We start from the raw sequence: 26,022 nt of genomic DNA on the forward strand, positions 1-26,022 counted from the left end.
AAAAAATTAATTCTAATAAAATCTGAAAATAGCAGCAATCATCTGCTTTGGGGTTTCGCAAAGTAATCACAAAGCGTAACTTCTCCATATATATTATTGCTAGATTGCATACCAGCTTCCTAGCGATACGAGTGGCTTGGGCGAGACTGACACATGGATATTGGTTATTTCGTTACCCTTGATAGCCCTTGAAAGTGAAAATGACAAGTGCAAATTCCTAAAATTAAAGCACGAAGAAGGAAGTGGCTACAGAAGCAGTAGCACAGAATGGTTCATCCAACAGTATATAAGGGCTTGGGAACTGCTTGGATGCCAGTTGGCCGGAGGCTAAGGCCTACCAGCCAGAGGCCAGTAGGAAAGAAAATGCAGAGGAAGGGCGTCATCAGTGAGGTTCAGAAACATCCGATCTACCATTTTGGCTGCTACATATAATTTTCCCAAGCAGCAATGATATGAAACTTGATGCCCTTCGTGTCTGTTGTTCCCCACCAGGTTCCAAATAACTGCAACAAAACTAAACAGAACAAGACCTTTAGAACTGGCTCTTGAAGATATAAGGTTCATGGAGTAGCTGGATTTGGTCTTAGCAAGAGTCACTCTCTGAAGCCTGGGTAGAAAAAGCTTGGGTTAACATCTTTAATGAGTTTTTCTTTTGCATCCTCCAGGAGGCAGTTAGTCAGGGAAAGTTTAGGGATTAGGGGTTCAGAGACTTGAAGCAGCCCTGCTATATCTCCCCGTCCCTCCACATTTGTTCGGTAAAGCATGGGGGCTGAGAGCAGCCATCGTAAATTTGCAGTTGCCTGAACTTTGCTTTATTAATTAATCCTATTTTTATTCACACAGCGCTCTCTTTGCCTCAGACAGTGGGTAATAAACACAGATCAAGCAGGCAGCGATGATAAATGATCTATTTAATAATTAACAAATTAGTCCTAACAGATGGAACCAAAACAAAATCTTCTCTCTGTATACACAGCACCAGGCTTGCCTCCCCTTGTTCCTCAGCTGTGAGATATCACCAGGCATTTCCAAATGACTCTGATTGCAGGTCATTCTCCCTCGCTTTCTGTGCTTGGATATCTGGAGTTTATCTCCAGGTCATCTGCAGCTGTCGTAAGATTTGGTGTCCTTGGGGTATCGAGGGTGAAAAGGAATGATGTAGCACTGAGAAATTCAATGGAGGTTTCTCAAGGATGGGAGGACTGATGAAGGGAAGAGGCTATTCTGGAGATACTTTGTGACAGCAAGATAGAGACCAGGGAGATCTAGAGTTCACAGGACAAGATCACCAGTCTGTTGTGATCATCAGTCATGTTGGAGTGGTAGAAACTCTTTTCTCAGTAGCACTCTCACCGTTATCCCACAAACACTAGAAAGCAAATGCACAACCAAGTTACATAAATATGAGGCACTATCGTCATATGAACTTTGCAGTATCCTATCAGCGAATTGTGCATGCATTATTTATGTCCTCTTATTATTCATGACCTTTTCCTAACACTGTCATGGTTCTGTCACTTATAAATTTTAAGGTCATCAATAATGAGTGAAAATTAATAATGAATTTTGCATAAGTCAATGGATACATTTACAGTGTTCATAAAGCATTAAAATCGCTGGTTGAGGTGTAAAAAGAAACCAGATGGTTCTTCTGGGGGCCCTTGCCATGGTAGTTTTGAAGGATTCCTATTGTAACTAAGAAACCTTCATGTCTCTGTGGCCATGCCGTATAAAACTGTGGTTCTCAACCTTTTTAGACTCAACTTTCATCCCTCGGAAAATGCAAGTTCTTAATTTTCCATCATTTTTTTAATTAGAAAAATAAAAGAGCAACTTTCCCCTTTGCAAAGAACTCAAAAAAAAAAACAAAAAAACCCCACAGCAGGCCAACATGCTTTTAATACTGTGGATTCTTATTTGAAATCTCTGGGTTTATCTTGTAAATCATGTTGCACACCTAATGGTGCTAATATTGCATGGCTCCTTGTGGCACCCTTGAAAGGATCTCAAGACACCCTGGTTGACAATCACTGGTGTGACGCATGCCAGGTGCCACCCTAGGGCTTATGAAGGCCTGAGTCAAAGCAGTAAATAGCATTATACAAAATCAAGCAGCAAATGATCCTCAAATGAAGCGTTAGCAAAAACAATCATGGCATACAAGGGAGAGGTTAAATACCACTTCTGCATTGGTTGCATTTATTGGATATTAGAAACCAAGAGATTTCAGTGACAGAGGCAGAGAAAGCTCACAGTTTGTCTTATTTCCTTCGCACCCCCCACATTTTAATTGTTAATGGTAAATGGGGCAGACATCAATGGGAGGGACCAGTGGCTTGCTGCTGCAGTATTCCCCTGTAATTGTTACACAGTCCTGTCTTCAACTGAAGCAAAGCATCATTGCTTGCTTAATTTTGGTCCAAAAACTTGCATTCGGAGTTCATCAGGAGAGAAATAAACTTCTGTATGCATATTTCAAGCTTTTCCCATTATGCAGGGAAGCAGACAGGTTTTCTGGGGGTTCTTTTTTTTTTTCTCGTTTTTCAGTATTATTTTACTGAATGTTGATCCATCAAAGCCACATCTCCTTTGTACAATAGCTGTAAGAGCTTCTGTAATAAAGAGTGGCTTTTCAGGAAAGGTCTGTATTCTTGACATTCAGAGCACTTGTATTGATATTTTATATAAAAATATTGGTTAAAATAAATTCTTACATTTACATTGAGAAAATAGAGGGAAATTTGCCTCATTTGAACCCATTGGACTCCTGGGCAGTCCTGGAAAAGGGTTTATTTTAAATGAACAAGACTATACCGATATGTTTGGGCTTTCTAATTGGCAGAATAAATACCAAGTCGCTTCCTCCGAGTCCCCAACAATTTTGCAGCTTGCTTCTGGTGGTCAGAAATATTTTGTAACATGCTTCATTTCTCCTTTTTTTTTTTTCTTTAAAAACATCTCTTGGAGGAAAAAAAAAAAAGGACAAACACCCCTTGCCTTGGTTCCACCCCCTGCAGAGAACCGCTGTGAAATGAAATAGTCAAACACTGGGTAAGTTGTTAAGTTGATCATGTATTGTTACCAAGGAAACTAACAATGCAGGTTCTAGAACCTCTCCTGGGAAGAATGAAAAGGCAGTTAAATTTAATCTCTCAGATCTTTTGGGAGAGAAAACAATCTAAGCCTCAGGCTCCTCTGGTGAATGGACTGGAGCGCTGAATACCCAGGGACTCCATTGCCACTTCTAGATCGTGAAAGGCAGGTCAAGCCGTGTGCTTGACTTCATGGCCTGTTGCAAGTAGTAGATGGAAAGTGAAAATAATACAGCCAAAGGCTTAGGATCATCCCAGTAGCTAGATCATTAAAGGTTATAGCCAGCCCTAAATCAATTTTGCTTTCAATGTATCCTCACTTAAGCATTAGTTCTTTTCCTGTTTTTATTATTCTTGTTTTCTTTCTCCATCATTGTTTCAAGTTGCATTTTCTTAGTTTTATTTTCTGTTCATAGCCCAGTGATAATGTTAGACTCTGTAAATAAAATTTATCTTTTTATCTATTTTCCCGTCCCTGATGCAGACAGGCTGTTTTGTTGGGTTGGGTTTTTTTAAATAGCTTTACGAATGCTGAGTGCAATGAAGGTTTCCGAACATCAAAGCAGGCTACTTGATATTCAAAGAGAGGACAGGAAAAATGGAATGGAGTCTTGGGGAATTTTATATACTTAAAATAAGAGTCTTTTGAGTGTCAGCAAGAACTTATATTTTGTTCTCCTAATGATAGGGTCTTTATAGGCGCTCAAACTAGATATTGTGTCTGGCTGGCTTTGCACCCATGATAGACATTTAGGGTCCTCTAGGTGGGAAGCAAAGAGAAGGCATTAGTTGCAGCCTAGGTGTTCAAGGAAGACTTTGAAAAGAGGAGAGAGGTTTTTGCTTTGGCTCTAATCAAAATGTCACAAAGAAGAGTAGAGCTTAGGAGAGCTGCTGTTGGCCTCAGTCTGTGGAAAGGTACAATACATCACACACTATCTTTTAGAATTGTTTTTGAAGGCATGTTCTCCATCGTCTTCCTGTTCCAAACATCCATTGTGTCTTGTGCTGTTATTTTTTGGGGTTTCAATTACCAGGCTGAGTTGCATGAAATTCTCTCTTTCTTTTGCTTGCTTGTTCACTGGTGATCATTTCCAAAGCCCAGGTCAGTTGAGCACTCTGTGCAAGTGCCCTAAGTTAGCTAGGAACCTTTGCTGCCACTTTTTCCATTGGACAACGTTGTCAGAACAAGCCTGCCAGTGACTGATGTGGTCTGGAGTCAGCGAGTGTGTAGAGTGGATAAATGTGCCTGATGCTTTGTGATAGAGCTGGTAATTACATTTCACAATGAGTGATATTAATAGTGAAAGGAGGCTTCAGTGCACCGCATGAGAATTGGTAATATGAGAAGCTGTAGGGAGAAGAAGGAGTTATTTATTAACCTGACGAATTACCGAAAAATGGACTTTCCTTAAAATGCAGAGTGGGATAGGATGCCCCCTGAGATGCTGCAGGGGCTCTGATGATGTTCCTGACATTGAAAAATCCTTGTTTATCCCAGCATGTTTTGCCATACCTAGATCATCTCTTTCCCTCTCCTCTTGATCAGTCATCAAGCAAGCGTTGCTAATTGAAAGGAGGTAAGACTTGACTAGCGACCATGGCACTCAAGTGATCCAAAGATCTCTTAAAGTTTTAAAGACTTAGACTCTGGAAGGGAGTGGATGAGTCACTGAAAGAAGGGAAGTTATGATGTTGGTCGAGCATGGTCTCTTTAGCAGATGATGGGCACATCGGCAGAAGCTAGCACCACTGGCTATGATTCTGTTTTCATGGGGACTTGGGAACAAGTGTCTTCTCCTGTAGGAGGACAATCTACAATTCCAGTGGCCTTGCTGGGGCCTGAGTTTTGTTGTATGCACATTTGTCATTGTCGCTTCCATGAGAATAGTTTTTATATGGGAGGGAAAAAGAATTTCACCCGAAATGCCCTTCTTTGATGCATTCTTCCATCCCTCCTCCTCTCCTGTCTTCTGGCCTCCCATCCTTCATGCCGCAGCACCATTCTTTAATCCACAAAAGGCTTTGTCAGTATTCACCAGGCAGGCTGTGCATGGGTTGCTTCTCCCAACGTGAGACAGTGACAGAGGTGGATGCAGGGGGTGCAGTGGTATGGATGCAACCCCCTTTCAGTCAACCATGTCGCAAGAGAAGCAGCCAGGGAGAGTGAGAACATCCCCTACCCTACCCCTCCATGCTCAGCAGCACATCCCTTTCCCTCCCACCACTGCCACTGTCTCTGACTGCCACGACAGGTGAGCTCCAGAGCCACGCCTGCATAATCCACCAAGCTCCACAGGGAGCCAGACTCGGTCAGGAGCAGTGGCAGCAGCAGGCAGATCCCTCCTTTCCATTTGGTCTTCCCAGGGTTCCCTGCCAGCCTGGGAGCAGCGGTGGGGGGAAGGGAACCTGCCCATTGCTGCCTCTAGCTGAGCCTAGCTTCATGTGCAGACCAGCTGGGGTGAGGCAGGAGTGGCTCTGGAGCCTCCCTCCCTCCCTCCCAGCTCAGCTGGGGACAGTGGCAGTGGTGGTAGCAGGTAGGGAAAGGAAGGGGAGAGGGACATGCAGCTGCACATGGAGGGGAGCGAGGGAAGAATATTCTTACCTTCTTGAGGGACTTTTTGAAAAAAAAAACAAACCCAAATCCCCCTGCTGCTGCTCCTGTGGTGCGGTCTGGTCTGCCTGCCTTGGCGTGGGGTGGGGAAGGCTGGGAGTCAAGGTGCAGCCACCCTTGCAGCACAGGTTGCTCCTCCTACACCCCCCTTTCCAAAATCCTAGTTCCACTCCTGTGTACGGGTGGCAGTCCAGTTCCGTGTAGCCCATGATGTCTCAGTACTTCTAGGAAGGGATCCAACATGCCCTAGAGCAAAACCTACTCAATCTACAAAGCCCCTGGGCTGCCTCAGCCTTTGCTGTGTTGCACCATCTCTCTTGGGGTTCGTAAAAGGAGCGGTCTGCTACCCCCAAGTGGAAGGACAACAGAACAATGCAAATGAGCCTGCGCCTGCGAGAATCACGGAGTTTTGACGTTATTAGGAATACTTCAGAACCAGAATGATTTAACGGTGTGATTACTTCTTAATGCAACACTTCACAAGGTTTTTTATTAGATTTTTTTTCTCCCCTTCTTTCCTTCCAAATGCTGCAGAAACATGCTAGCTGGAAATAAACACCTGGGGCCGTTATATATTATATCACTCAGTTTAATTAACTTTTAAATCATATAATGTCACCCAGATACTTTTTTAAATTCCAAATTCTGTGAGCTTAGGAGAAAGCAGTGGTGGCTGTAACTCTATTCAGGATACCGCCTCTGATAAAATAGCCTTCCATAGACTACACGTTACCCACTCTCGCTTCCTAGCTGTCAGAAGTGAGTGCACTCATTCAAAGAGAACAGGCTCCAAAGAAACAAACTGTGGTTCTGTGGGCTTGAAAAATCAGGCTCTGTGGGGTCAGTATTGGGCAGCGTCAGAGTAACTTATTGGAGTTCAACACCAGTTGTATTAAACACATTTCATGGACTCTAATTATGTTGGGGTTTTTTATGCTTTTCAATTATTAAAAGAAAGTGCCCAGCAGATGGCAGACGTTTGGGACCAAGCCTGGGAAAGGAATAATGCTACGGCGCTTTCACCATGGGTAAAGCTACTATGAAGAAAGAATCTTCCTGGCGTGTTTTTTTTTTTCTCTCAAGTCCAAGCATTTCTAGATCAGCATCTTTTTCTTGATCATAAATCTTTTCCTGGCACCATTCTGTTACTTACCAAAGTTTTTCCTGTTAATTGTCATGAGCAAAAACAAAATATATATTTTTCTGCCACTTTTTGGAGCATTTACCAGTGTTTTTCCTATCCGTTTTCATAAGAAAAGACGAAATGCACATTCTCCCACCACTTTTTTGGGAGCATTTAGAACCAGAAAATATATAAGTAGTATCCATCTCCACTACATTTCCCAGTCATTTGATGAGAATAAAGGAGACAATTCATCTCTCACAGCTAAATCATAAGAACAGTACTAAGTCCCTGTCCCAGGTCCAGGAATAAGGTGTATCTCATAGAAAAGTTACGAATTAACTGGTGGGGATAATCTTTTAGAATAAGGATTATTCTAAAAGAAGGATAGTAAAGTTGTCACTGCTGATGGAGAATAGTCGCACAGGATTATGAGGCAAGATGGTGAGAGTAATGGGATTTACAGAGCATTTTATATTTTTCAAAATGCCATGGAAACACTAAGTAGAGTTCAGTTTATAAGAAAATGAATTTTAGATGGCTTTGAGACATCTGAAAAGAGAGGCCACAGAAGTAACAGGGAAGCTTTGGAAGAAATGTAGGGATTACATGCATAGAGTTTAGGTCTTAAAACCATGAGAGCGGATAATGTTGCTGAGGAGGTACGTATACGCAAAAGAGAAAATGGAGCCCTAAGGCGGGCAAACAGATGCCGGGGTGGGCAGCGAGAGAGGCAGGAAGCAGTCCTTGAGAAGGAAGCAAAGGAGTTGAGATTAGAAGAGGAACAAGAGTTGGAAGAGCCCAAAAGATAGGGGAGGTATAGAGAAGTGGCAAGGTTACTAAGCTGACAATCCAGAAGTAAATTATAGGATGAGGGGGAAGGCAGTGGAGTACTGAAGAATAGAAACGAGTAGTGGACTGTGTGGGACTGGAAATGGAGCTTGGAAAGTTCTCACTTCCATTAACTTCTGATTTTGAGGCATTGAACTGATCCCCCCCTGCATAGTTTCAGCTTCATCCCATTTAGCTTTATGTAAGTTCCTTCCTTTGTATGTCTGTTCTTTTTGCTGGTTCAGCACTGTGAGTTGAAGAGAATATAATTTCATGTCAGCTATACTGGCTCCTGCAGTTCTCCTGGCCTCTCCTTTGATGGTGCATTTCTTTGGGCAATGCAGAATTGGTGGTCCTGGATATCACCCTCAGATCAGTCCAATTCCCAAAGACCCCAAGCACTGTTCTGACTAGTTTTTCTTGTGCTCTGCAAAACCTTGGCTTTCCGGGCAAAGATCTGCCCTGCCTTAGAAGTGGGAAATCCTTACAAGTGCAAGACAAAGCCAAAAAGATTTCCAAGGCCATCAGCGTGTAGCACCATGTCTCTGTGACAGTGAGTGGGATCCTTGTCACGAAGCTCTTGGCAGCTCAAGTGATAATGAATTTGTGGGATGTTGTTGAACTCCCAGGCTCTCTCTGTGCTAGTCAATGAGTGAATTAACACCCCCCCCCCCCGTATCTCAATAGGGTAAGAGAGGAGGTGGATGTTTGCGAAACAAGTGTTTGGAGTGAACTGCACTCCAGTGATGTCTGAGCGTGCAGGAGGCTCTAAACTGGGCAGGAGGCATTCAGCAAAGGCATTTAATTTTGATCCCTCACCTTCATAGCTTCTGAGCCCACGTGCTTTTTTCCATCTTTTTCCGTCCATCTGTGAAATGGGAGTGAGCTGAAGCAGCTGTTTCACATCTCGGCGTTGCTGAGAATACCCCGAAGAATACACTGACATCGTCTCTCTGTGTTGTTTTTGGGAAGGTCAAAGGCAGGACTGGGAGCATAGCAAGCAGGAGCTCCAAGGGGATGATCAGTAGGGAGGCATGGGGGACGAGAGCAGGAGTGTGCGATAACATCTAGACTGGGTTCAGTAAGAAGTGGGATTAGACATGGGGCAGGGGCGAGGAAGCCAAGACCTGGTGAGGCTCTGCATGATAATGAGGCATAGGTGATAACAAAATGCTAAGTCAGCAAAGCTTGGACTATTTGGTAACATCCAGCTTTTCAATTCTAGGCAGGTAGTGCTGCGTTTGCAGCTGTGACTTCACAGGAGCTGGAAGCACGTATCTGTGAATACCAAAACCCGGAGCAAGAGTACAGGGCGAAGGGGAAAAATCTGGAAAAGGGCCTCCAGTTTGCTCTCTGCTGTTTTTGATTTGGGATAAGCATGGACACAGCAGGACCCCCCCCAACCAAGCTACGTCCAGACAGAATGAAGGGTGAGAAGGATCACCTCTGTGCTCTTTTAGCTCCTAAAGGCCCCTAAAATGGCAGCTCCCATACTGTGCTTAGTGCTGTATTATGTCAGTGCAGAATTAATTTCAAAACTTTGTACAATTACCTTTGTTTTCACTGTGCGCTGCCTCGCTATCTTGCAAGCCTTCTACAGGCTGCTTATGGATAGGACAATAATGGAACTGTACAGGTTTTACAGAGCCAAAAATTAATAGCCTTCTAACAGAGCGTTACCGAAAGCTGAAGCAGTTAAGCACACTTGTGGCAGGCAGCAGAAAGGGGAGAGGTGCAAGCATGTCTGCGTATTTAATGTTGCCTCCTTCAGTGGCTTGAGACAACAAGGGGCCAGTTAGATTCAGGACTGCCCTGAAAATGTGAACGACACAAAAAAATATTTTTCATGGATCCATGAAGGGGATCATTGCCTGTAATCTTTCAGCTCTGGGACCCGTTTTAAACAAGGTGAGTCCTATGGTTCTTCAGCCCTGAGACTTTGGCTTCACCGTATCTGTTTCTCACCGGGGTTCCTTTGGTAGGTCAAATGAGTTTCAATCCTTTTCAGGGATTTGCCCCTTCAAGGGGTACCAACCAACAGATGCTTGCAGCCACCCAGGGCGGCCTTTTTGAAACACACCGGCTTTCATTCGGGGCTGGACCCGATGATCTTCTGAGGTCCCTTCCAGCCCTTATGTCTCTGCAACTAGTCCCCTGGAGTGCACATGTTAGAGTAGAAGAGCATAGCTAACATGCATGTTCATTCCCTGACCCTGACCCTGCCTTTCTCGGCTGATGGTCCTGGATTTGGTCTCCTGTGCGTACAGCTCAGCAGACTGCCTGCATGTTAGCTCTCTTTTGAGCTGGGCGTGCGCTATTCTGACACGTTCTGTATCAGCTGTCATGAAAAATTAATGTCATGTCTTGGTTGATGGCTTCAAGGTAGCTCCATTCCCACGTTGGCCGTTCCAGTAGCTCCTTCATGCAAACCCAGACATGCCTTTCTGACCAGCATCCAGGAAAATGAGTAACCCCTTCCATCCCAGTAGGCAACCATGCAAGAGGAAGTAGGAAAATCATGTCACTAATTTTTCATAAACACCAAATAGACATTTCCCCACGTTCTTCACTGTATTTTGTCCCTGGTTGGTTAGTGGAACCCACAGTCAGTTCCAGCCCTGGAAGGGCCTAAAATAATTGACTGCAATTTTACCACTGATTCACCTGTAGAAACATGATATTAGGTCATTTTAAAGGTCTGCCTTTTTTCTGAGTCCTGTGTTTTTGGATTCGTAGTAACAAAGGAGTTTGGTTTGTCAAGTGGAAGTTGTAAAAAGTAACTTGAATAAAATTCTGTTAAACTTTTAAACATTCCTAAGCTATGTGTTGGGAAATACCATTGTTTCCTGAATTTAATTTTCTTCTTGATGTCGTGTAGCATATAGCATTGAGAGGAAGCACAAACTGTAGGCCAGGAGGGGATAAAGTTGATCTGATCTTGATGATTGATGTTCCGGTTTTATGGCTGACTTGACTCAATCTGCCTCTAGGTGCCATTCCTAGTCAGAGGTTCATGGGTGCTCTCTTGCTGTTGAAAGACCATATTGGTTGGACTTTGTCAGGACAAGAAGCTTTTAAAGCTGATTATCTGCTTGCTGATTTAAAGAGGAATCCTTGCAACTTTTAGCTCTTTGGGTACATAATTTCCTTCAAGTTTTGTGGGCGCTTACCCAAATCTCTGTAGCAAATTTTCTTTTTCCCCACTTGCCTTTGTCTTCTTTAGAGCATTTCTCAAGGCGTTCTGATGCCAGTATTGCTACAGTGGGTCTCTTCATCTTCACGTCCTCATTCTGAAAATAATTACGGGTTCAAGAAATGTTTGCCAGGCCTTTGGGATCCGAATCATTGAAACAATTCTGAACATACACGAGAGAAGTAGACAGGTTAGGTTATACAGCAGTATTTGTTTATGAAACCTTTAGTTGGGTTGCACAACTAGCTATTACAACACAGGAAAGAGACCTGTGAGTCATTGTAGGTAGTTCTTTAAAAACATCAGCTCAGTGTGCAGCGGCAGTCAAAAAAGCCAGTAAAATGTTGGGCATCGTTAAAAGGGAATTGAAAACAAAACAGTGAACGTCCTCGTGCCATTATACAAGCCCCTGGTGTGCTCACACCTTGAATGCTGTATGCGATTCTGGTCCCCATATTTCAAAAAGGTTGTAGTTGAATTAGAAAAGGTACAGAAAAGGCAACCAAAATGATCAGGGGCAGTTGCCATATCAGGAGAGATCAGCAAAGCTAGGACCCTTCAGGTTAAAAAGGAGAAGGCTGAGGGGGGAGGGTATGATAGAGGTCTATAAAACGATGACGGATGTGGACAAAGTGAACAGGGGTACTCCAGAATACTGGAGCTAGAGGACACCTGCTGAAATTAGTAGGTGGCAGCTTTAAAACTAACAAAAGGAAGTACTTTTTAATGCAAGGCATAGTTCACTTATGAAACTCATTGCCACAGGAGGTGGTGGAGGCGGTTGGCATAACTGGATAAATTCATGGACGATAAATCTATTCTTGGCTATTGAACAGAATGGTTGGAGGTGTCTCCTCTGATATCTCTAACTCAATAAATAGTGGATGCCAGGTAGATCGCTCCAGAGACATTTGGTTCGATGCTTCTCCTGTATATCACTGATTCCTGCCAGTGTTGCAGACAGGTCACTGGGCTGGATGGACCATTGGTCCGACACAGTATGGGCCTTCCTAAGTTCTTAGTATTAAAGTGCTGTGATAACAAATGCAAGCACGTGCATAAGCTTATGAAGCGTATCTCAGAAAGAATTCCCTCCCAAACCAAGAACGAGAGAAAGCTCTTTTGTTTTTAAAGTATCTCTTCTGGAGGTTATACTGTAAATAGCTCAACTGAGGGGAGATGCTTAACCAGATCTTGACTATATTTGAGTTTCATCCAGGGTTGTATCTGCACAGGTGCTTTGCACCACTAAATTCACTCCAGAGCTTATTGAAGAGGTTCTTCTTTTATTTCCAGTGCTGTTCTCTCATACGGTGCTCGTTCTGAGACTTCGCAGGATCTGATTAAACCGTTAACCCTGGGAGGAACTGCCAAGGCTGGTGGATTTTAGACAATGAGCTTCCGGGGAAGAAGAATCTTGATGCACTGTGGCAACAGGACATGTGTTCTGCACTTTCCGTGCGGCACATCATTTCTGACTGGCTATGCTTAACAATAGTTCATCTTAGAGCTGGCACAGTAAAAGTATGCGTATATCAGCCATACAGGTCTGGTTCAACATACTACAGATAAAAGAAAAATGCGTTTGGTTGCCTTTTCCGTTTCCTCTCGTGCTTTGTCACTGCCTTCCCCATTGTGTCCCTGGGGACATTGCGTTTCTTCCTCCAATTCCTCCATGACAGTAAAATGTGGTATCCCCTGAAGAAGACTGTCATTCTGTTAAAGCATGCTGGATTTCAGCTTGGTCCTCCTTTTTCCTTTCTTGCTCAGTCAGGTATTTCTCTTTCTTGCTCAGCCACACTAGGCCCAGGCCTTTAATTGCAATGTCACAATTGCATCTCTGATTAGTCATGAAAGGTGGAGGGGCTTTTGAAAATATGGGCTTGGTAGGCTTTTAGATGCAAACTTTGGCTCTTCTTTCTGTCCTCTGGAGGTCTTCCACTATGTGTTTTATGTAAAATCCTGCCAGGGCAGACTAATTGGAGATGGAAAAGACATACAAGCCATCCCCACTCCATCCCTTTGCCAATTCAGATTTGCAAGTCTTTCATTCAGTTTCATGCAACTTGAGTAATGGAACATCCCACAGGCAGAGACCTTAATGGGAAGACATTTCAGTATTCAGCCCCTTCTTATTTCCTGCTTAATTTAAAATTTCTGGAATTATTTGGACCCTTTCCTTACACCTTCCTCCCCTCCTTTGCCTACCTGTCCCCCCACTCTTCTTGGTACACTTTTTAAATGGTAGGAAGGGATCATTATGCCCTGAGGCAACGTGCAGAAATGCACATTAGTCACCGGTGTGCTGGCGGTTCCCATTCAGCATGCCTGCGTGCTGCTCCCGTAGAACAGAACCAGGCCGAGGGGTAGTGCAAAGAAATCCCCAAGGATGGGATCATAGTACTGAAGAGAAAACAAATTAGACGCGTTCTTGTTTTTTTTAAAGCATGGCGCAGAGCAAAAAAAAAAAAAGGGTTGAGACCAATTATGGTTTTCAACCTGAAATTGAACACATTTTTCTTCCAGGTTGAAGGGAAATGCCCTCTCCACTGCCTGAAAAGTCGGAACAAAACCAGAAAACAAATCTATTGATGTGGGGCCCACGCAAAATCATTGATGTTTGCCTTTGCCATCCTCTTAGAGTACATTTTTTCCGAGGCACACCTCTTGCATAAATAAAGTAAAGCTTGTTCATTTCAACCCCTTTTACAAAAACATATACAGGAATAAAATGTAAAGCTTACTAAGAGGAAAGGGCAAAATCAGCAGGAAAAAGAGAGATTATTTCCAACAGTGTCCTTTTAATTAGTGCAGTAATTAATTCTCCTTCCTTGACATGTACATGCAGATTATTCTTTTAAAATATTCCTAGTTGAAATATAATGACTTCCAGATACATGCAGGAGGAGATGAAGGGAGAGGAATGCAAATCCAGAGCAGGAAATCCAGTGGCGAATAGGATTTGGAAATTTTTTTTTTTTCTTTTTTTAATGAAAACAGTCATGGGAAAGCAGAGTCCTAAGAGATCTTATTGCAACGAGAATAAAATCCCGTAATAAAATTCAAGGCTCATGTACAGGTACATGGGGCCAATGAAGTGGAAAATGCAGTTAACACACTTTGCGCGTGCCCACAGATTCTATCAGCTGTACTAATTTCACAGGGAAACAGTGCTTCCTGCCCTTGTTTTTAGGGCTTTGTTTTGGGTTTTATTTTAACTTCCTCTGACGTAGAGTGTAGGGCCTCCCCCAGTCAAAGATGGAGCTGGCTCAGAAATTTGGCTGGAGGTGGGAAGGAGGCCAGCCTTTACCAACCGAAGGATGAAGGACTTGAAGTTCAGAGGTACCTCTGCTTAATAGCAGGTCTGAGAAGCTGGAGGTGAAGTGAGAGCACTTTAGTGCCGGCAAAGGGCACTGCTTTGGTGGGGAGGAGGCAGAAGCACAGTCCATGCCAGTGATTGAGATTAGCAGCTGGTGGTGAGGGTAGGGTGACCATCATAAAGGACATTCCAGTTTTCTGCTACTCTGTCCTCTATTGATATGAAACCCAATGCCTTTATGTCCTCATGGCCTTACTCCTGCTCTCATCCCTCATGTGCCCCTACTGATCATCCCCTTGGAGCTCGTGCTTGCTATGCTCCCAGTCCTGGACATAAAGGTGTTGGGTTTCATATCAATAGAGGACAGAGGACAACTGGGCTGTCTTCTATGACGGCCACCCTAGGTGAAGGGGAGCAAGGTTATCCCAGTTTTGGTGGCATAGGAGTAGGTGCAGGCACCGTGTCGAGAGGCAGGTGAGAAGCTGGGGCAGTAGAGGACTGATAGCTGGGCTCAAGGGAATGGAGCAAGGACAGAGGAAGGTCTGTGGGTGGTATGTTTGGGTGAATATGTGAATTGGTGTGTGTATGAACCCCAGTAGCTGCTACCCCTGCCATTTGGATTTGGCAGAGACTTCCTTTTTAAGACTCTAAACTATGTATTCAGAACCCCCCATGATATACTCCATGTGCGAGACCTTTGCTTGTAGCAATTAGTTCCATATTTATTGTCATAATCCTGCACCGGTGCTTTAAGCGCAGACTTTTGTTGCCTTATAAAGCCACTGAAATGGATTCAGAGCTGCAGGGAAGCATCTAACTGAGTCCCTGTAATTACATGTGTGAGGACGCCTCTGTGGGGAAGATGAGCCTGTAAGGCCTTCTCTTAAATGGGAGCGTTTCTAGAGACCTCATACTCCATGCAGGTGAGGAGGGCTCAGCAGGGAGCAACTCAGCTCCGAGAATTGCCTCTCTGAATTCTGTTACCCAAACACACTTTGATTTCTTGTGGTGCTGATTAAAATTAGTCATTTTGGGACATGAAAGGAGTTGACTGCCTAATTGTTAATACAGACATTTCCAGGCGTAACCTGAAATAAGACAAGGAAGCTACAAGTACGTAACTCAGCAGCTCTGTGCGGAGAGGCCGCGAGTGCCAAGGACGTGGAGAGCTGGACAGAAGCGAAAAAGCAGCTCAAGGAGATTTTCTTTCCTCTAAAAGAAATATGTGTGAGAAATGGCTGTAAAGGCTGAGCCAGTCCTCGCAAAATAATCTGCCATCTTGAAGGGAAACAAGTCATAAAATGTGAGTCTGAGAGAGCAGATATAGCATCTGTGTTGTGCTTGAAGCATTAGGGATTCTCTTGCTCTCTGAGCAGGCACCCACGTCCATCGAAACGCAGTCGATGCTCCTGCCATGAAAGCTTCCCTGGCCTGATGTCTAGTGGCATTAATTAAGAGAGAAGAGGGGCTTTCTTTTCGTCTCTGACACAGAGATTTCTGTACATGACTTTATTCAGTTATGTTTTCCTTGGAGACCACCAGGCCAGGGAAATTCTGTTTTGCTTTGCTTGGTGCTGTTAATTAAGCTAGACCTGAGAGGCTTGGTGAGCAGCAGGTGCCTTTGAATCTGCAGAAAGCTTTGCGGCTCTGCGATGAAGTGCTGCAGACCTCGTGCAGAGTACTTTGCGATGAGCCCTTGGAATCCACGGCTCTCTTGATTAGAGGAGAGAGGAGAAGCCCAGCTGATCCGGGCTCTGTCCAGACATACAAAGGACAAATCTTCCTTGTAGTTCTCCTGCCCACTTGAGTGGCACAAAAATGACTTCTTCTTTCAAGCAAAATCTAGTGGAAATGTTTTTTGAGTCTCTGTTCCCTGTGGGGCACTTTTAGGGTCCCAGAACTGTACTTTTTCGTGACATTTTGGTGCTGGGGTGAGCATAAAATCTTGTAGGAACTCAGAAAAGCTATTTTTTGGGGATATTTTGAGACCTAGGACACGAACTTTCTTTGAAATGTGTCTGCATGTGGAGAGAAGAAGAGAAATTCTTTATTGTACAAGAAGTTACCTTTTTTCACTGGTAGAAACGGTGCCGGGCTCTCAGCGCAGCTGGTGCCAGAGACCAGGAGGCAGAGGTGCTGCACTGGGGAGATGCATCTGCTTCGATGAGAAATGGGGCTTTGTGTCTTAAGCTAAGTGCACAATGGCTCCCAATGCGGATCGTAGCAGTGGGACTGCACCTCCAGACTGCCTCTGATTAAACCTGCTGTACATACATCCTGCCTGCCCTTCCTCCACCGCGCATCATCTGCACTCTTTAATGCGCTACCCTTGGCATTAGTGCATTCCTTCAGCTGTTCACAGGTCATGTTGACAGCTAGCTTAGGGTAGGTAGACCATGCCTGGCTTCAGTCATGTGGAACATGTTACAACCACCATTGGATGTATCTGATCTCACTCACCGTGCAGTACTGCACTGTATCTTCAGCTGCTTCGGTTCATGACACCCTTAGCCCACCCCTGCCTGTGGGGTCTCTGTAAGTTCGACCTCTAGACAAAAAGGAGGGTGGCGGTGGGCCTCACTGTAGAGTTTTATGGGTTATAAATAATTTGCCCTTCGCACACCTTAACAAATATATCAGCCGCCCGCCTGCCACCCACATATCTCCCCCTCCCTGCGCATTGCTATTTGATTTATTTCAACCTTAAATCATAAAACTTCTTTTCCATGTGACATTGGCAGAGACTCATAATGTATAAAAATCTTTCTTCTTTTTTTAACTGCAGTTTGAATTTCGTTAGCATTAATGACTTGTTCTCATTCAGCACCTGGTAGTGAATCAGGCTGGGTTTGACTGTTATAAGATGGTAGCTGTTTCGGCTGGAAAGGCCTTCTCCAGGGGGGCAGTATCTACAAACTAAGCCTCAAGACATATTCTGTCACAGAAATAAATGGTTAAACCTGTCCAGGCATCACCTCAGAACAATTATTTTTTGTTTGGTGGCACTTTCAAGTTTCCAGGACAGCTGAAGGTGATGGAGATGGCAGCTTAATTGAAGAGGGTCAGAGATCCTCTTGTCTTTTTTGCATTAATATTCTGTGCGTATTCCTTTGTAAACCCAAAGGCTCTGTCCATTGTTCTTCATTGGCCTTCAGAAAGATTGCTCCCAATAAAGGGCTTAAGGGCATCTATTAAAAGGGGAGAAAGGGAGTGAAATGGGAATTATAAACCAATATGAATCGCTTCTGAAAGTGGAAGAGATTTGTTGCATGGAGCTGAGACTGAGAGTGTGGCCAGCTGTGAGTGACCCCACTCTGGAAAGTCTCAAGCATAGACAGAAGCAGGGCTTTGTGAATCAGTGAAGACGGGCACAGGAGGCTCAGCTTGAAAGCATAAAGCCAGTTTTCCAGTAGGTCTTGCAACGTTGCAATGGTTTGTCTCTTGTTAGGCTTGGGATATCAGTGGAGCAAACAGCTGTGGGGAAATCTTCGAGAGCTTGTTCTGCTACCATCCAGCATTTTGGAAAAGGGTGTTGTTTTGCAGAAACAAAGGGACAAAACACGGTTTGCACTGAGCTTTCTCCTAGCATTTGGCTAGAGATTCCACCGCATAGACGAACCCACTTGGGAGACAGCAATTCAGAGACTGTGTGTTGGGGTCTCTGTCATGCCATCAGATTTGGAGAGCCAGGGATATTAAGTGAATTCATCACTTTTGAAAGATTTGGGATTGGAAAGAAAAGAAGTCAGTATCCTCTTCTAGAGTTTAGAGGATGAAAGGTTAGTTCAGTAACGATGGCTTCTTCTGAGAGTGTCGAACAAAGGAGCCAGTACTCTGCTAGTCCTTGATATGTGGATGCTTTCCCACTAGGAGGTGAACTTCCACCACTCGCCAGTTCTCAGAAGCAATGAATTTTCATCGCTATTAGTCTGTCTTGGAGCTGATCCCAGAACTTGGGATTAAATGGGCTGATTCCCATTGCCGAGCAGTTGACCAACCAATAGCCATAACACACAGTTCTGCCTGCATGTTTTTTTTCCCTAAACTCATTGATCTTACAACCAGATACTGCTCAGTTTGGACCTTCTCTGTCTGTGAATGTTCTTTATGTCTGAGTCTTTCATTTGAGCAGCGGAGAGGGTGTGGGCAGAAGAAACATGGTGCCCTGGCAAATCCCTCTGTGTGTCACACACGAGAAGCAGCTTGCATAGACTTCGTTGGAGCCTTGCTAAGAGCATCTGCCTCCAGTTGGGGTAATTGCTAGTCTCAGGCTCTAGGCATGAGTATCTCGTTGACGGAATATGAAAGTGAGCAAAATGTCAGTTCAGCACTGCATGGAGGCCTCGCTGACACACAGGCTGCGTCTAAAATTGCTGGCATTTTTTTCAGTTAATTGCCTTTTTAATCATAGTGAAATTGCTCCTATTTGCATGAATATTCCAGCAGCGGGATCAGTTTGCTGTTGTCACAGATACTCACTACATATCGTATTCATAGGTTTTGTTTAATATGCCTCATTTTAGCGAATCAAACTTTTTCGTTCTGCCTGCCAGAGGAGAAGAAGCGCAAACGCTGTTTTATTTATTACAATAAATATTTTTTTCCTGTGGCACCCGGTGCCTACAGGCACCTCACAAATTGGAAAACAAAATACATCTTAAAACAAAATCATAGACAACTTGACCTAATAAATAAATAGCAAAGCCAGTGGAGAAACAAGCCACATGCACGCATACATGCCAGCCCCAGCCATGCAATAAACAACCAATATAAATCTAAATAGGGCACATAAACAACCCGAGTGTCGCTCCACGAGATGTATTCTGGTATACTGGCTCTCATGCTAGGTGATGGCAGAAAAAATAGCATGAGCAGGCAACGTGTGGGGGACCCACAGTCATGATGCTTCCAGTTTACACTGGCTCACTCCATGCAAAGCGGCCCAAAAGTAGGATGGAGCACTGTGCACCATGTAGGAATCTCTGCTGTTGTTATAGTATATATTGCTTGTATGACCATAGTATCTAATGGCTCCAGTCATGGACCAGGGACCCCATTGTGGTAATGCCGTCCAAAGACAGTTGCTGTTCCAAAGCTGATGGCAAGATGACAAATGGAGACAGGCAGGTGGGTGGTACAGGGAAGCAGTGAGATGTCAGCAGCATATCCACCGTTATGTAGGGACCTGGCCCACGTTGGGAGGGGGAGGGAAATATATATATAATATATAGAAGTGGAGGGCTGTATGTGTGTATGTATATATATGTGTATGTGTGTGTGTATACACACACAGACACACACACACACACATATATAACTCCACTTCCAGCACTGTGGTTCACTTGGCAGCTCAAAGCACATTACAAACCTGTTACACAGTTTGCTCCACGTATCTGCATGCCTGTACCCCCACCCACTGCCCTCCTCAGAGGGTCTGCTCCTGCAGAAGTCTGTGCCAGACCCCATTTCTTTCCCATTGTCATCTTCTCTCTTCCTATAGAGACCAGTCCATTTCATTTAGTCCCATTTTAATACAGTCCTCGACCGTGGGGTCTGAGTGTCTGTTTAGGAGCAGGTTCCTGGCTTTCCACCGTGCAATCCTAAAGCAGGATATAAACTGGTTGAAGCGGGCTGTTGGGGTCCCTTGCTGTGACCCACACTGGAGACAGACCTGGCCCCCAGAGCTGCAGAAGAGGTGAAGATGAGCTGCCTCCTGATTTGGCCTCTGTTCCGGGCATAGTGGAGGCAGAAGGATGAGTATCCCTGGGAGAAGATGATCAAAGTCAAGCAACATCAGAGGTGTCAGAGACATCCACAGCTCCCTGGGGGGCAGGGAATTCCCACTTCAGTTTGGTGGCTTGACAGTGAAATTCTTTACAGTGAAGACTGCCAGCAGCAAACTGTACCCTAGTGCAAAATTATCCCATTGCTAGGCCTTAAAGCAACTGGAACTAACTATACAGGGGTCACATTGGGCTGCCACTTCCTCAGCAGAACACATGGCTTTCCATCTGGAGCACTGAATAAAAATTGATGGTCCAATAAAATGCTAACCTGGAGGTTCAGAACCTATAGAGTATTAGTCAGACGTAGCATCGTGAAGGACTGTACCAGGGAACCAGGCCAGTAGCATTGGTGACCCACCCAGTTCTACTTAATCATGCCCATAACAGCTAGTTTACAATCATTAGAGCAGTTGCTGCCATGGTACCTTCTTGGCAGTGCATTCAGCATCAGTAAGGATAACATTGCAGACACCTATACATGTGCCAGACATCTGCTTTGACACATGATTTAATTAGCATGCATTGGAGCAGACTCGATTGATTGAGTCTGCTGGAGCATGGTAATTAGCATGCTTCAGCAGCCTCTGTGTCGCATCTATTCAGCATCCCCTCCCTTCAAAATGATGGTGGGAGCACTTTAACTAAAGCTCGTTGAATGAGCTTTATAAAGTTAAAGCGCCCCTGCCAACATTTTGAAGCGTGGGATGCTGAATACAAGAGCCGCTGTAATGAAAGACCACCCCACCACCACCCTACCTTGGAGCATGTGTATATATGCCCTGTATTCCCCAGTGTTAATTCTACAGTACCAGAGAGGTGATGATACATAGATCGAGAGAAAAAAGTATTAATTAAATGCAATCACATGACTTCTTCAAAGTGAGTCTTTGAGGTTCAAATATACGAATAAGGAAAGATGATTCTCCAACAAGCAGCAAAATGTGTTAGTTTAAAGTGAACTTGCTGCTCAGGCCACCAGTAGGTGAGTGGTGAATCCCAATGGATTCTTTGCACTGATGGAGCTATGAATACATCAGTTGAGTACGTGGATGTAATCTGCTCTATACTCCAAATGCATCCAGTGTAATGTGTTACTGGAATTGGGTTGCCTTCATGCTAGTGACATGGGGGCTGAGCTGTGATGTGGGGCATGAATGGAGAGTCTTTTCCTGAAATGTAAAATTTGCCGCTTCTTACTTAATTACAGTCATGGCAGTTGCTATGTTGAAATGCTGCTTAAAAAGCCTTTGTGAGTAATTAGTGTCAAAAATATAAGATCTACAAAGCCATAAACTCACAGCTTGGTAATATTACCAAGTACTAATTAAAAAAAGAAAAAAGAAAACTCTCTCTTTCATGATCAGATTTCCAACATAGCAAAAGATAAAAACGATGCAATTTGCAGATGATAAGAAAAACTGTGGGGGAGGGCTTTGGGAGTGGGGTAGAAACAGGGCAGTCAGTACAAACAGGTCTGTTGAATTCAGGATGATTTAGCTAGACTAGGAACAGGGGGAAGTGAAGTGCTGCTCTTCAATACTTTGGGTGTGTTCCACCCTGCAGAGCACAGATGAGGTGAAGGACATGGCATTATGGGTGAGTGGGATAAAATCGGTCAGGGGTTCAGGATAAAATACTCTAGCACATGCCTTGGCAGCACTAGAATATCACGTGAACGTTCAAACGGGCACCAACAGAGATCGTTCCCGAATCAGAAGAAGATCTCCTGGCATCTTGTATTGGATGGCTGAGATCTCATTTGGATTTATCTGGGCCATTCTGGATCCTTTATTATAATACTATAGGAATGGAGACAGTCCAGCAGAGGGCAACCAGAATGCTATGCAGGGACTTGGGGAATTCAGTTATACTGAGATGAGGTGTTTATCCTCTGGAAAAGAGATTAAGAGGAGACCTCATTAAGGAATAAAGAAGACCCTGCTGGGAGTAAAGGATCAAGGCTATTTGGGTTACTGTCACGTACCGAGTCAAGGGACATAATCCAGTCTGAAGAAGGGCCAGAATCCTATGCAGTGTAAGCAAGTTCTTTTTTCACAGCATATAACAATGCAATTATAACAATGTTTTGCATGTCTTGCTGCCTTCTGACTTATGATCTGAAAATAGACATGAATGAATTAAGTATCCCAACACCCTAGCGAGGTAAGACCAGTCTAAGTCTGTTTTATAGGCTGAAACCTACAGGGCAGAGTTTATGCATCTAGACAGACTGAGTCAAGGGGAGATTTCAGTCTCTTTAGGTTGAACTTCATCCCTGTGCTTACTGATTAGCTGAGTATCAGGCTGGGGTCAGTGCAGATGGTGTTTCCAGCTTTCACTCTGCACAGCCCTTTATGCCAGATTCCCATGTGCTGCTTTCTCATTATCAGTGTGTTTCCAGGCCCCGTGACCTGAGCAGGTCTGGTGCATCTCTGCCCTTTTTCTCTGTCCCAGGGCAGCATATGTTAGTGGCAGCAGGGGAACCTGAGGCAGCAAGGGAGTTTCAGGTCACGGATCCTTCCTGAAAGGGGAGAGTGTTGTCCGACTCAAGTTCAAACTCCAAGGGACTTTTGCCTCCAAGTATGTGCAGCTCAGAGCAAGGGGGAGATTTTATGCCGCCCACAGTATCTGAGGCCCATCTCTTGGTTTGCTTTTTAATTCCCAAACTCAGCAACAAATGTAACCGAGGCTTCTCTAGACAGGAGGATGCTCACATGGAGAAGGTGCAGCCAAGTTGCGAATGTGCCAATTACCAGGGAATGAAGATACTGCTAGTTTCTCATTCACAGCAGGCTGGGCCCATGCTCTGAATTCAAAGGTGCGTGCTGCTGCTTTCACCTTGGCAGTGGTCTTGCAAGGGGGCCATTAGTATGGGTGGTGAGTCAGTAAGAGGCAGCATTTTCCTGCCAGTTAACAAGGCAGCCCTGCCTGACCTTGACGGGATTGTTTTGTTTCCTCAGCATTGTAAATTAAGTGGTATTTGGACTGAGATGGTTCAGGAGGGCACCCGGACCTTTGTAAACTGGTCAGAGCAGTGCTTGAGCGAGTGGGCTGGTATGTGTCCAGCAGGCTCTTCAGTGCTTCAGACTCCCTGTGGTTCCCATCTAATTCCCCTTTTTTTAAACCAAGCAAGGCTTATAAGGTTTCTTTCTGACATCATATGCTTTCTCTCTGTTTGCTTCCGTCCCTCACCTAGTACGTCCTTGCTGGGTTATTAGAATATCCTTGCTTTGACTGGTAAATCCTTTGGCTCTCATGAAGGATCTCCAGTATCTCTCTGGGAAATAGATTTGGCTATTTTCTGCCAGCACACGGGCAAGTAGGGTCTAAGTGAGGGCCATGTGGGAGGAAGCTGCATACATATACTGAACCTTGTGTGAAGGAGCGTGCAGGCCCTACAGCAGTCAAGTTGGAAGCAAAACCAGACAGAGGAGAGAGTGCTGACTTTTTTTAACGAACTCGCTCCCCCTTAGCCCTCTGGCCTTCCGGTGCAAGTCTCCATAAGGCTGACTTGCAGATGGCGAGGAGCAACTGTTTCATGCAAGGTTGTTGTGGGAGCCCCAGAAAGGGCCAAACCGGTGATTCTTCTTTTCTTTACGTTGAGTTTGTCCTTCAACAGCAAGCTGAGGCCATTTCCAAGGACCTCCTCTTCTGAGCAGATGCTGCAGGAACTAATTTGTGGTTTCTTCTGCCTCTTGGAGAGGAGCAACTCCCCCCAGCAGCACTGCTGCCTGGAAATGTCCATTGGAGATGCTACCTTGTTTCTCTTCTATTCTGTGCATGTACCAACAAGTCACACTTCTGCTTCCTCGCTTGCACTTGCTCTGGGGCCCACCCAGATGTTTTGTTCATTGATAAGTTTTCAAAGGAAACACTGCGCTTTTCAGGGCTACCCTTGATAGCACAACCACGGTTCAGTGTGCATCTCACTGGCCAAGAAGAGAAGAAAAAGTTGTGGACTCTCCATCCTTGGAGGTTTTTAAGACCCAGCTAGGCGAAGCCTTGGCTGGGATGATCTAGTTGGGGATGGTCATGCTTTGAACAGGGGGTTGGACTAGATGATCTCCTGAGGTCCCTTCCAACCCTAATTTTCTTTGATTCTCAGAGCAACGTCCCTTTGCATGTTTTGCATTTACATGTATGCCTGTATAGCGTTCACATGTGTATGTTTTGCACAGAATCTGTGCTGTATTTCCTACTGCAAATGGTTAGATAAAGGACAAACCTGAACTCTTGCTTACATTAGTGGGAATCTGCGCTCGCATTGTCTTCGTCCAAACTGCTGGCGGTGCATGTGACTGTGTGACAATGTGGATATACCTCAATGCTGTTTTGTTCCATAGGATAGATCTTTCTTTCCTGTTTGCCAGAATATCGTGGCCCTCTTGCATTCCTTCTTTCGTGCAGCAGATCTCCGTGGCTGTGTTTGGAATACAAGCTTAGATTTTTTTTTAAGGTTATTAACAAAACATGGGAATCCAATCAGTCTTATGTCCAGCTAAAACCAAGCCTCAGAAACAAGGATAGGACTTCCTGCCTTAGAGGAAAGGACCCTGGATAGTTAACAAGTAACTGTGCCCAGTACCCTGCTGTGACTATATTAATGGGGCTGGTAGGATGCAGTCAAAGTGTTGCTCCAGTCCCCCTCATGAAATGTGTTAGCTATTGAACAGTATCATAAAGCTGCAGGAAACAAGGATGGCAGGTTTTCCTAATGCACTCATAACTTTGGTCTAACTATTCCCATCACAGCCATTGGTCAGACTTCTCTTGAACTCAGTGGCAACACATCTAACATGTGAAGGAAAGCCTGTACTGTGGAGAGGACTAGTGTGATGTGGTCTTTCCTGTCCCTCTGCACACTGGGCTGGTCCAGATGGGGCTTTCATGTGCACTATGCCTTCAGCTCCACATAGTAGGGCCACAAAGATTATGCTGGCTGCAGGGCTGCAGCCTTCTGTCTGCTCCGAAATGGCAAAATGTGCTTCGAGCCACCGCTCCCACGTGACTTTCTAGTAGCAGTTGTGTACATGGAAGGAACAGAAACCGCTGTAAACACCTTCAGTAATGGAGAAGGGGCATATTCCTTCAGTGGAAGATTTTGCTGCCAGGTCTTTCCTGCCAGCAACACCTCTTCTCTTTATCCAGGCTGAGCCAGAGCCAACTGCTTTTCATCCAGGTACTTATCTCACTCAGGCACTGGGACATGTGAGTGATGGCCCTGCTCATGTTTAATGATAGCAGGGAGCACTGCTGGGTGTAAGCACGGCATTGATAGCAAAGCCCTTGGCACCTTACAGGCTCCCCTCACAGCTTGACAGAAATGTTGAATGAGGAAGGAGGCAGAGGGATTAAAAACTCTGCAAGCCACCCAACAAGTGAAAGCTTTTGGGGAGGAGGAATGGCTGCCCATCACCGCCCCTTGTTATCTGCCTGAGAGGAACGAGCAGAGCCAGCTTAATGCAGGTCCGATTCCCATTGCCAGCTCCTGTGTGCCAGATGCAACGTCTCGTGGCCCAGACCACTGGACATTACCAAGAGAGGTCGTCGTATCAGAACAGATGCAATTCAGTCATTCATGGCTATGATGTGGTGACCTGTTGTTGCTACCAGTGTCATCCCCACGTGCTGTCCCAGGCCCGCATGTGACTAAGAGAGTCCAGGGTAATAGCAGAGGTCAGCTGAATGTTGCTGACTCCTCAAAAGCATTCGTCATTAAAAAAAGATCAGAACAAGGGAGGCGGTTGGCAAGATTGCTTGTGATGAGAGCGAGCTCCTTGAGCACGGACATGTCTGCATTGTGATATAAATGGCATTGGAAAGCGGCTTTCTTTGAGGAGTCATTGACCATTTCATTCAGCAGAAGTACTGGTTTTCACGGGTTCATTAGCTTCTCTGCAAAAGAGTTCATTTAATTTTAGTGGCTCTAGGGCATCTGCTTGCTCAGTCAGGATCAGTGCCATTAAGGTAGGTGCTGTGGTTGCCACCAGCATCTCCGTCTCCTTCCTTGGCTCCTGAGACATTGTCCTGGATTGCATTAGTCTTTTTTGCAAAGCAGGCTGAGAGG

The 26,022-nt window shown here is 44.8% G+C and overlaps 1 protein-coding gene across 4 annotated transcripts in view; it reads left to right on the forward strand.

Moving 5' to 3' along the window:
- The window catches only part of MAD1L1 (MAD1 mitotic arrest deficient like 1), a 490,537-nt gene that overhangs the window by 437,754 nt on the left and 26,761 nt on the right, over positions 1–26,022 (forward strand). The window lies entirely within an intron of this gene.

The sequence above is a fragment of the Crocodylus porosus genome, unplaced genomic scaffold (genome assembly GCF_001723895.1).
Source record: "Crocodylus porosus isolate Cpor-Errol unplaced genomic scaffold, CroPor_comp1, whole genome shotgun sequence".
NCBI classification, from domain to species: Eukaryota; Metazoa; Chordata; order Crocodylia; family Crocodylidae; genus Crocodylus; species Crocodylus porosus.